General features: G+C 39.4%; 1 protein-coding gene across 5 annotated transcripts in view; it reads left to right on the top strand.

Moving 5' to 3' along the window:
* Window positions 1–13,200, top strand: part of grip1 (glutamate receptor interacting protein 1) — a 284,071-nt gene that overhangs the window by 175,050 nt on the left and 95,821 nt on the right. The gene's annotated exons all lie outside the window — the stretch shown is intronic.

Raw genomic sequence — 13,200 nt, 5'->3', positions numbered from 1 at the left:
TGTCATGCAGCCCACATCCCTGTCAGTGGTCGAAACTAAAAAGTATTGTGTTTCACATTCTTATATTCGAACCCATGGTGTTCCACATTCTGGTCTGAGTGTTATAAAAATGCAAAGCTATATGTAGTTCAGACTGCAAATATTCCTTGCTAATGTTTACATTTGTATATTGTGCGTTACAACCAATAGTGTTTGTGACATTAGTTAATATATAAAAGGTATATAATGCACTACTTGTTTCATTTAGGCTCAATTCCTTATTCAATGCAATTTGATGAATTACTGGAATTAAATGGCTAGATGGACTAGAATACTGGCCTGAAGCCTCTAATTGCCAGTTTTAAATCCAGCAGGCAGATGGGATTATTTCTCATATGGCTATCAAGGACACTGAGGGAGATGGTTGGGCACTCTCATTTTAGGTCCCAATAAAGGTGAATCTACTGTAGAGAACTACCTATAGTGCATCATTAATCAGATAATCAGTTCTCTTTCTCTTTTCCCCCCCCCACCCCAAGGATAGATATTGTGGGAAATATCGGACTGTTGGTGCAAATAGGGATCTTTTTCCTGAAGTTGACTTTAAAGCATATTGTCAGAGCTGCAAAAGTGAAGCTCTGGGAAATAGGTTAGTGCAGTGAAATATCTAGGAGAGAATTCACATATCTTACATTAAAATGAATGATTATCTGAAAGATCAAAGAAAAAGCAGCAATCATTTTTAGAACAGTGGAGGATGTTTTACCAGTTGGGATAATTAAACTTGAAAGACTGAGCCAGGTACAGCAATTAATAATACATATTTTAGACCAAGTTTCAGAGTGGTTGTTCAGCAGAACCAAGCCTACTTTCTTGTAAGTCTTGGTGGCTATGTTGTTTGTTTCTTGTGTGACAAAGATGTAGGACTGGAATTACCTCCAGTATACCACCCAAAATTGGGCAGATTAGTGGCATTACAGCAAGGAAATGGGGCAGGGAGGTCTATGGTTAGGTCCCCACCTTAAATCCAGCATTGGAAATTCCACCCCCCCCCCCCCGCCCCCAACAAAAGGATTTCAACTGCCTGCCTCTTGACTGTTGAGATACATTGCATTTAAATGACAGTGGTGCAAATGGGGCTAGAGAAATTATCCAATTTCCCTTAACAGTACCGCCGACCCTAAGTAAGACCAGAACACGACGATGATACAGACTCCGCAGCAGTGGAAGGATCACAGTGGCCACTGAAGGAGAGAGAGAGGGCTTGGTCCTGACCACCTCTCCCTCTCCTATGTTCTCCTCTAGCTACTAGTATGTGGGCACATTCTGAGCTATTTACATTAAATCTACAAGTGGCTTGCAGTAGCACATTCGATTTTCCAGCTGTGCGGTGGCAAGTTTTCTCTGTAGAGTAGAGTAACTGCTGAGAGAATGTATAATTGACCTCAACCCAGAAAAATGGGTCGGAATCATGACTGCAGGTAGTCGTGTTTCCCAAACCCACCTCTGGCAGCGATACTGTCCAGGAGGAAAATCCAACCCATAATTTCTTACTCAAGCATGGTTCTTTGTTAATGTTGCACCCTTTGTATTCAGCATACCACTCTTCTGGAAACTGTATGTTCATTATTTATGGAGGATGAAGTTGATGACTTTGATGTCTTCTCATTAATACATGTTCTATTAAAATGATCTAGGACTCTAGCACAAAGTATAGGCTGACACACCAGTGCAGTACTGAGGACATGCTGCATTGTCGAAGGTGCAGTCTTTTGGATGAGATGTTCAGGTAAATGCAAAAGATCCCACAGCACTATTTAGAAAAGAGCACAAGAGTTCTTCTGGTTATGTAGCCAATGTTTCTTCTTCAATCTTGCTTTGCACAAATGTTTGTTCTTTTTTTATTATTCGTTCGTGGGATGTGGGCGTCGCTGGCGAGGCCGGCATTTATTGCCCATCCCTAATTGCCCTTGAGAAGGTGGTGGTGAGCACCTTCTTGTTTATCTGCATAAGACTTGGAAAATAGTTCATTGGCTGTGAAGCACTTTGGGATGTCCTGAGGGCATGAGAAGGTGATACAGTCTTTCTTTCTTTCTTTGTCCCTTGTTTGTCCGCCTGAGCTTCTGCAGGTACCCAGGACACAGCTGCTGAGGCAGTGTGCTTTGGAGACTTGGGCCAGAGCCCTTTATTATCACAACACATAGGAATGATGAGACATATCATTATAGGGTGCAAAGATCATCGGAATGACTTCTTTACACTCTCACTCCCTCCCAACATGTATTAAGTACAGTGGTAACTACAAAAGATGACTGAAGATACTCTCCTACTGCCACATGAGTAATGTCGTATTGAGCCAAATAGACCTTGAAGGTTCCATGCTCACTCCATGGTCTCTGCTGAGTTCGCTATGTCAGTTAGGGCAGAGGTGATGGTTCTACAATTGATGGTCTCCCAATGCTGGGGAAGGGAAGACTTGATGGTGGTTTCCGTTCCTGATCGATACCCAGTTTATAGTGAAGTTAAAATTAAAGTCGATGTTTTTTGGATGACAACTTTTGAAACTCACCAAAAAGGCAATTATTTGCAAAGCAGTTAATGTTTGCTCTGAAACATTGTACCGACGAAGGATCTGTAGAGTGCATCAAACAAGTGCTGTACCTGGCCTGGGAGTACCTAATAGTCCTGGGGAACTATGTATCCACTCATCCTTACTTTGAACACAAGCCTCTGTACCTTTTTATAAATGCATGTAGTCATGAATTTGTTTTTACAACCTACTTGAACTTTGCCGAAGACAGACCAAAACATAAATTCAGTTTAGTTTGAACCAGCTTAATATCTACTGACTATATAAACTGTACTTCATACACCTATACGTATTGTACAAATGCATGGCACACAGTTATAATCTCGAATATGTGCAAATCTTATTTTTTCTGCTCTTTTTATGCACTGAAGGTCATTTATGTTTCTAAAGGATAATTTGTTTTTACATGCAACCAGGAATTGCAGCCATTTTATTTTATTATACCGTAAGCTGTTACGTCTGTTAATTGTTCATTAAATGAGGATTTCACCTGATCAGTCTGCTGGGTCCCTCAGAGAGCAATAATCTTCACCGTGATGTTCTAGGCAAAAGGTCATTTCTTACTTTCAAGCCACCACAGTTTTATCTATAGATTAAAAATACAAACTGTAAATGCCGGAAATCCACCCTTCACAACTCATCCAAAGCTTTGTCGCCTACATCCTATCCCACTCTAAATCTGTTCAATCATCATCCATATCTTCACTGACTGCTACTGGCTCCCTGTTGCTCAATGCACTGACTTTAAAATCTTTATCTTTGTTTAGAAATTCTTTCATGGCCTTGATTCTCAGTCTGTGCAACTTTTTCCAGCCCTGTATACTTAGCCCATGCTCCTCCTTTGACTTTGGCCACCAATCCATCGCCCTGTCCTGTCATCCTCCACTGTAGCAGAGCCTCAGCCCTACTCTCTGGAACCCTAAACCCCTTCACTCTCCTACTTGTCCACATGTTTTTAAAAAATCTCCTCTACCTATCTGTTCAACCACACTTTCAATCATCCCTCCTTAATATTTGTTCTCTGCTATGTGAAGTATTTTAGGATATTTATTATGTTAAAGGCATTATAAAACTGCAAGTTGCCGAATCAAGCAGCCCATGAAACTATCAGGCCATCTGTGCAGGGCAGTAGGTCCATATATCAAGCATGAGATTGATTTATATTCCATAGTATATGTAATTTTCAAGACATTCATAGAATCAAATACTCCACAACTGCATTGACTACCACAAGGTATGCAAATTTTACATCTATTGAGCAACAGGAGCAGCTCTAGACCAGAAGGTAAAGAAACTGGCAGAAATAAGTGGCTACAGACAGAGCAGGGAACTGTATTAAAATGGTAAAAGAAACAATCATTTTAGAGATTGTCTAAATGGTATAGACGGGAAAAAAAGGGGATGTCTTGGTCTCATTTGATGTCATCAGTTACTAAAAATAACGCAGACAATGATGGAAATTGTCAAGTACGATTGGAAATCTCATTTCACCTAGTAAAATTATACCACACTTCACCTACAATTGTCTCTCATACAGTAAACCATGTTGTTATCATATCATCCAGTTCATAAATTAAAATGTGAAATTGCAACATATTGAATAAATTCAGAAATAGTTCTACCAAATAAGACCAAATTGAAGAGAACAGTTGAACAACGTCCACACAGGCTATCAAACAATACCAGATTACAGATTGCCTCTAACAAATCACCAAAATTGTGAAGATTAACATCCACATAGAAAGAATTGTGGCTATGTTTTCTATATCACTTAACTGTCAGGCAATCCAAAGAAAGCGTTCAGATAATAGCATACAGAAAACTCTCTCACAGAACAATAATTACAGTCTATATCACATCCCTATAAAGAATCGAAATCTCAGTAGTAATCTTGCAAACTTAACAATTCAACTTTCCTTTACATACTATTTACTCAAAAGTGAGCTGTAGATAATAAGGTCCAGAAAATAGACACCCTCAATGCTAAAGTAATATACAGTGCACTTGGTAAAAGCTGAAACCTTTAAAGAAAAGGAAGTTGTAGAAAAATTTTCTTCAGAATTAGTTAAAGAAGATACAGAATTCTGGAAGAATGCAGTGTAAGGCCCAAGCCAGTGAAATGTCCTCAACAAACCCACTGATTTCTGTATATATGAAATTTCTGATCAAGATTATCATGAAATATGCCTAATATGTAGAGAAACTGCACCTACACACTGGTGTATTAACAATCACCATGCCTCGAGATGAAAGTTGTAAACTTCTCGAGCATAAAAATGGGTTTTGGAAAAAATCAAAAAACTAACTGAAAAAGGAGGAAGACCTGAAATAAATTTTTATACCTGCTTCACAGAGCACAAGGCAATGCTTGCATTAAACGACTATAAAAGACGTTGTAGAAGAAGACTTGAATACTGCAACATTAGAAAAAAATAAAAGAATGTAACATCATAAAGTTGAACAATTTGCAAATAAAAGCTGCTTCACAAAATTAAATTAAATGCTACAAAAAAAGTGCTTGCACCGTACATCCATAATAAAACCCCCAAAAAGCTCTCCGGAATAGAGTCACCTGGGAGTATATGTGCATCAATCTTTGAAGGTGGCAAGGCAGATTGAAAAAGCGGTTAAAAAAGCATACAGGATCCTGGGCTTTATAAATGGAGGCATAGAGTACCAACCTTTATAAAACACTGGTTCGGCCACAGCTGGAGTATTGTGTCCATTTCTGGGCAATGCACTTTAGGAAGGATGTGAATGCCTTAAGGGGGTGCAGTAAAGATTTACTAGAATGGTTCCAGGGATGAGGGACTTCGGTTATGTTGATAGACTGGAGAAGCTGGGGTTGTTCTCCTTAGAGCAGAGAAGGTTAAGAGGAGATTTGATAGAAGCATTCAAAATCATGAAGGGTTTAGATAAAGTAAATAGAGAACTTCCCATTGGCGGAAGGGTCGAGAACCAGAGGACACAGATTTAAGGTGATTGGCAAAAGAACCAAAGGCAACACGAGGAAAAGCTTTTTTTAATGCAGCGAGTAGGTATGATCTGGAATGCGCTGCCTGAAGGGGTGGTGGAAGCAAATTCAATTGTGGCTTTTAAAAAGGAATTGGATAAATACTGGAAGGGAAAAAATTTGCAGGGCTACGGGGAAAAGAGTGGGGGAATGGGACTAACTGGATTGCTGTTACAAAGAATCGGCATGGGTTCGATGGGCCGAATGGTGGCCTCCTGTGCTGTAACCATTCTTTGATTCTAATTACGAAGAAAAAGTGGAACCTGCGAATGGATTGCACCCAGGGGTGTAATAATGAATTGAGCATGATGATGATGAACAGCCATGAACAGTTCCGTCTGTCAATCGGTGGATTAGTTCGCATCAAGAACATAATAACAGAATGAGAAAGATACAAACGAATTATCCCAACTTGGCATTTTGAATCTTACTACAGCTACTGAAGGCCTGAAATAGTAATTGAAAATTTCCTTCAGTAATCTTGCTTCTGTAACGATGAAAAACAAAAAATGTGGGAATCTTTGGTGCCTAAGTTGCTGTAAGCTTTCATTTTCTATGTAGGATATTTATAGGCCTTTTAAAAAATCAATTTTTACCAATTTTTTTTCTCGCCTATAAATTTGCAGATTTTTTTCAATGGTGAGTTAGTAAGAAATTTGAAGGAAAGCAAATGAAGTTTCTCATTGTTTTCTTATCAATTTATAACTGAATTTTTTGCAGATACTACAGCGATTTACCCGCAAGTGAAAATGTACAGTACGTGGGGAGAATTTAAAGTGGGAAATGAGTGCAACATATTGTAGACATAGTGCTTGGGAGCAAGATAAGTTGAAGAATGAAGATTATTGACATCTTCTAATATGAGGATTTATTGAGGTATTGTAGATCCTTAATCATATTAACAAGTTTAACTCTGAGAAACTGTTAACCACGCTCTTGAGAACAACAGGAAGATATGGGATCAGTCTCAGAAGAGGGAAGGTGAATAGACAGAACAAATATAAGTACTTCAACAAAAGCGTGGTAAATGTTTGCAATGAACTGCCTAGTGAGATGATCAAGGCTGATAACATAAATAATTTTAAGTGGCAGTTTGATCGGCATTTGAGAAAATCAATGGAGAGAAATAAGAATGAACTGTGTATTCTGTTTTTGAACTCTTGGACCAGTCAGAGGTTCCAAGATAGTCTTTCACAGTCCTGTGTATTCCTAGGCTCTAAAAGGTACAGTATGAGTACAATGCTTTAGAGATAATATCAGGCACTATCACTGCACTTTCATTCAATGGATGAATGTATGTATTTAGTGGTTCTTGTATCTTATCAGATTAAATGCTGAGCATTGTAAAGAGAATGTGTTTCAGTTGCCTTTGGGTATGTTAATATTGCAGTATTCTTTCAGCTATTGTAGAACTTGATGTCAGTTAAATCTTTAGGAGCATCTATTCTCTACTTAAATTAAAAAAGTAATGTAGCCACCACATGTGGCTAGTGGCTAAAGTATTGGACAAGACTGTTGTAGGAGATAATCGGACTGAAAAAAATGCTTCTGCATATTTTAAGTCAAAAATTTAGAAGTGACAAGGTCCAACATTAAGAATAACAACAAAAATGTAATATTGTCAATAAATCTCTATTCAATAGCCCAGGGAAACATCTATTCTTGAAGTGCTTCACATCTCAGCAGTTTGAAATATATCAAATGGTTAAAGCAAGTTATACTATTCTACTGAGCACAGAAATCTGTACAGATCCAATTCTGCATATGTTAGTTAATTAATAACTTAAAATCTACAGCAGTAAATGTCATGATTTTACTATTAATTCATTACTGGCAACTGGATTCTTGAACTGATATAAAAAGGTGGTCTCAGGAGATAGATTACAAGACTAAGACTAAATATTTCAAGATGATCATAAATTAATTTTTCAATTTCATATTAAATCAAATTGAACCATACCTTGGACCGTTCATAACTATTACAAATTTGATTTTTACAGTAAGTATATAATTTATGAATGCCTGATTACTTTGCATTCATTTATAACTGAGAAACACTGAACATATAAGTTGAGAATCGAAACAGAGCAACTTGGGATTTTGCAGAAAGATATGACTGAATACGACTAGATCAGGCTATTGCTTGACTAGTCTGCGGGACAGGTCTCCCAACTTGGGCACCAGGCCCCTATGGTTGGTGAGGAGACAGATGCAAGGTCAACCAGGCTGGGATTGCCCAAGCCCTGTCCAAATCCAATGCCTGGGTCACTGCCGGTAAATCCATCCAGTATTCCTCATATTCTGTTTGTAGAAGCTGTTATGTAACTGAGTGGCTTGCCAGGCCATTTAAGAGGGCACTTGTAGCCAACTGATGGGAATCACATGTAAAGGTCTCTCAGGGTGTTGCCCAACTGAAGGGCATTATTGAACCAATTTGGTTTTTGATGACAATCTGGCAGCTTTCATTATCATCATGCTGGTGCTATCCCACTACCAGATTTATTGAATTCAATTTTACATCTTGTCATGGTAGGATTTGAATTTGCATCCTCTGGATTGCTGGTCCAGTAACACAACCACTATGTACTTTATTAAAATTGTTACTTGGATTGTTTTACATTCTTAAGAAATTGAAGTTGACCAGAAAAAAAGCTAAATGGAATAAATAATTTTAGAAGTAGTTGTTCAAGAAAAAGATGTTTAAAGTTGCTTCCTCTCAGATTCAATCCACTGTCTTTGCTAAAGTTTCTCCATCACTATTCTTGGGTATATCCTATCCCACTGGTAGAAGGCAGGGCAGAGAGGTATACAGTTGGGAGGGCATTGCCCTGGAAGTCCTCAACATTGACTCTGGTCATTTGGAAATCTCACGGCTTCAGGCCAAATAAGGCCAAGCGAACTTCCTGCTGATTACCACATGATTATGATTCTATGATACGGCCCCCCGTCAACTGCCAAATCAGTACTCCTCCATGTTGAACAACACTTGGGGCAGCACTGTATTCTGGGTGGGAGACTTCAATGGCTCAGTAGTAACACCATTAGCTGAGTCCTGGGGCAAACAACTGCCAGACTGGGGCTGCGTCAGGTGGTGAGAGAACCAACATAAGGAAAAAGCATGTTTGACCTCTCCCCCACTAACATTACTGTCACAGACACATCTATCCAATGTAACATTGGTAAGAGTGACCACTGCACAATCCTTATGAAAAGTAAGTCTCAACTCCACTGTAAGTACATCCTCCATCGGGTAATGTGGCCCAAAACTAGGCATCTATGAAGCGCTGTGGGCCATCAGCAGCAGTAGAATTGTTTACTACCCCAATCTGCAAAAGCATCATGGCTTGGCACATCTCATCCTTCCTCCATCGCCATTAAGCTAAGAGATCAACCCTGGTTAAATAGGGCATGTAGAAGGATGTTCCAGGAGCAGCACCAGACATATCTTAGGATGAGGCACCAACTTGGTGAAGCTAAATAGGGCTACCTGCTTGCTTAATACCAGAATCAGCATGTTGTAGATCAAGTTAAGTGATCCCACAGCCAGTGGATCAGAGCAAAGCTCTGTAACCCAATCACATCCACTCAAATAGTGGTGGACAATCAGGCAATTAACAAGAGGCTCCATCAACACCCCCATCCTTAACCATGATGGAGTCCGGCTCGCAAGTGCAAGAGACGAGTTTGAAGTGTTCACAAGCATTGTCGGGGCAAAAGTGCTGAGTCTGCCTCCTCCTGAGCCAAGCTGATATTTAATGTATATCAAAGGCAAACAAAATTTGGCTAAGGGAGCATCTGCTGGTGCAGCCATGATGCAGCAGTGCGGGAGGTTTGGCAGACATGAGGAATATATAGATGGATTCTGAGTGAGCAGAGGTGGTAGTTATATTTTAAAGTGGATAAGTGTGAGGTAGATTTTGGGAGGGAAAAAAGGAGCTGAAGTATACACTTAATGGTGAGATGCTGAAGGGTGCAGATGAACAGACACAAATATATAATTACTTTAAAGTGAGACTGCAGGTAGATAAAGCCATAAGACAGACCAATAGAATTTTGAGTTTCATTAATAAGGGTAAAAGGTACAAGAGTAAAGAAATAATGATCAATTTTACAAAACATTGGATAAGTCACATTTAAGAGTACTGTGGGAGTTTTGGACACCCCATTATAGAAAGGAAATTAAAGCCCCTGAGAACATACAGCATTGATACATCAGGGTAATGCCAGGGATGGGAAACTCCGATAGAATAAATTGTTTACAGAAAGCAGATTGTGATTTGTTGTAGCAAAAAATGCTGAAAATCTCAAGGGCAGTTGTGATGTCTCTAAGGCCAGCTTCGTTATGTTAATGTCTCTCCACATTATGCCATGTGCTCTCCTCCCATACCCTCCTGCTCAGTCTACCTGGTTCGTCCCTAATGTTTTGCACTTATTGTTTTAATGTTTAAATCTTGGGTTGGAAACCCAACTCTTAAGTAAAATCACATAGGCAGCAAATTATTCTGCATGCGGTAATTGGAGAAATTTGTAGAATGTGGCTATAGAACTAATCACTTGCACTAATGATAGATATTCCTGCTTACTGCATATTCGAGGAATGTACATTTTGAGAATGGAGAGCCAAATGAAAATTAAGATATTAGGTGTACAGAAACATTGTTTTTGCCCCTGTTAGGAGTGGGATACTGCTGACATTTAAGCATATAGAGGTTTGTTTTTTCTTTAGGGTGTTGTATATAGAAATATGTTACAACTTAACCACAATAAGTGGAGATTGTAAATTGACTGGTATGTAATGTAGTGGCGCTGTATTGAATGGAATGACTCATGAAACTTTTGATTTGAATCAGTTCTGCCTGCTATATTTCCCATTATTACATTATTTTAACTCAGTGATAAATCATAGAATTACACTAAGTATCAAAATATTAGAAGATACATCAAAAAGTCAAAATTCCAAATTTTCTTTGTTTGGAGAGGAGGGTTTTTTTTGGCTAATTGGGTGTCTTGACATCACCATGTTTAAGACTCTCCAAAACAAACCTCTAAGAAGTCTACACCTATAGAATTTCTGTTTGCACGATATGTGAACACACAAAGCTGATGGATAGGAAAAAACCGGCTGGTCCATTGAGCCTGTCCCATTCACTCATGTTGCAACGAAGCATCATGATCCTCAATGACCCCACCCACCAGCAACCATTTAATCTCCTGGGAGAGGCAAAAAAACAATTTAAAAAAAAAACCTAAGTCAATTCAGGGAAAAATAGTTCTGGTAAATTCCTCTCTTTTTTATTCGTTCATAGGATGTGAGCGTCGCTGGTGAGGCCAGCATTTATTGCCCATCCCTAATTGCCCTTGAGAAGGTGGTGGTGAGCTGCCCCTTGTGAAGGTGATCAGAATGAATTCCAAGAGACCACCATTACCAAAAGGTACATCACCCAACATCTAACCTACCTTTTGTATGCAGCGATATCAGCCACCTCCAGGAACTTGTCCTGCTCCCTTTTGAATGCTTGTAGTGAATCCACACTCCCTGCGTGAGCCGGCAACTTGTTCCAAAGGTTGAAAAACCTCTGAGAAAATGAGAATGTTCCTGACATCTAACCTAGTTCTATGCTTACCTAATTTATACATATGTCCCCTCATTCTACCTAACCTATCCAGTTCAAATAGTCTATCCACATGAACACTAATCTAGTCCCTTCACTGTTTTAAACAATCAAATTTCCTCGCAGTCTCTGCTTTTCTAGAGTAAAAAGACCCAGCTCTCTCAGTCTATTGTGATAACCAATGGCTTTTAAACTAAGTATCAAACTAGTGGCCCTCCTCTAAACCTTTTCCACAGCTTCTGTATCATCTACCATGTGAGAGGACCAAAACTGGAAACTCTATTCTAGATTAGGCCTAACCAAGTTCTTGTACAAGGACACTATGGTGCTTTTTGTTTTATACTCGATTGTCTTAGCAATGCATCTTAACACACTTTGCTTTTGCTATACGCTTGCAGAACTGGTCATGACCCACAGAGACCCATGCACTATAATATCTAGGTCTCTTTCCCACTCAACAGACTTTAGTTCAGATCCCTCATGGCATATACGTGATTTATATTAGCCTTACCCACGTGCTACGTTAAATGTCATCAGCCAGGTGCAGATTCATTTCCCCCTCGCATCCCGATCTGATTGTAATCTTTGTTTCTCATCCAAGTTTCTAACACTGGCGCAAATTTTTGAGTCATTCAGAAACCTACAGACAGTTCCTCCAATAATGAATATGGATAGTGAAGAGTAACAGGCCCCCACTGATTCCTGTAGGACTTCATTAGTGGCCGATCTCCATGGAGAGAACCACTACCTTTAGTCATAATCCTCTGCCTATGCGAATACAATCAATTTTTTTATCCAACCTAGGATCTACCCTCTAACCCCACAGGACTCTATAAAGTAGCCTATTGTGTGGCACATTGTCAAAAGCTTTTTGAAAATCCAAATTCACTACGTCAACCGGGCTCCCTTCATCCACCAACTAGTAGCTTGCTCAAAATATTCCGCCAGGTTGGTAAAGCATGACTTTCTTTTCCAGAAGCCATGTTGAGTGTCTCTAGGTTGCCATACAGGGCATCTATAATCCCTTCTAGCACTTTGCCTTTAACCAAAGCCAAACCAATGAGCCTATAGGGGGTTTGGCAAACAGTGAGACAGACTTCAGGAGGACATAGACGGGTTAGTGGAATGGGCAGAAAGGTTTCGGATGCAATTTAATGGGAACAAGTCTGAGATAATATATTTTGGGAAGGAAAAACAAGGATTGGGAGTGTACACTTAGTGGAGAGACTCAGAAGGTTGTGGTTGAACAGAGAAACCTAATGCATAATTCTTTGAAAGTGCATCTGCTGATAGATAGTCATAAAAAGGCCAGTAGCATCTTGGGTGTTATAAATCGGGCGATACGGTACAAGAACAATGAGGTAATGATAAATGTGTACTAGGCAATAATTAGACAACAGAGTATTGTGTGTAGTTTTGATCATCCCATTATAGAAAGGATATTAAAGCCATAGCGTGCATACAGGGTAGATTCATCAGAATGATACCAGGGATGAGGCACTAGTCCTGAGGCGAGACTTGAGATATTGGGACTATTTCCATTGAAACAAAGAAGGCTAATAGCAGATTTAATAAAGGTTTTTAAAATTATGAAGGACTTTGATCGGGTGAATAGGGAGAGACTATTTCCTTCTACTTGGTGAGTCAGTGACGAGGGGGGGTCATCAATTCAAAATGGTGACTTAAGTGAGTGAGCAGAGAGGTTAGGAGAAATTTCTTTACACACATAGTTGTTGGAGCATAAATGCTTTGCCATAGATTAGTTGAGGCAGAAACCATTTTATCATTTAAGGGAGAAGTGGGCAAATATAGGGCAGTGGGGAGAGAGCAGGGCAGTGGGATTGGTTTTGGATTGCTCCAGTAAAGAGCTGGCACAGACATGATTGGCCAAATGAACACCTTCTGTGCTGTAAACTTATTTTTCTGTGCTGTTAGGGAATAGAGACTTGTTTAGCTTTACTGTGCAGTACTTCTAAGCAGACTAGTACAGTGCCATATTCTAAATG

This window comes from Heptranchias perlo, chromosome 18 (assembly GCF_035084215.1).
Source record: "Heptranchias perlo isolate sHepPer1 chromosome 18, sHepPer1.hap1, whole genome shotgun sequence".
Taxonomy (NCBI): domain Eukaryota; kingdom Metazoa; phylum Chordata; class Chondrichthyes; order Hexanchiformes; family Hexanchidae; genus Heptranchias; species Heptranchias perlo.
This window is presented reverse-complemented; position numbering and strand designations above follow the sequence as displayed.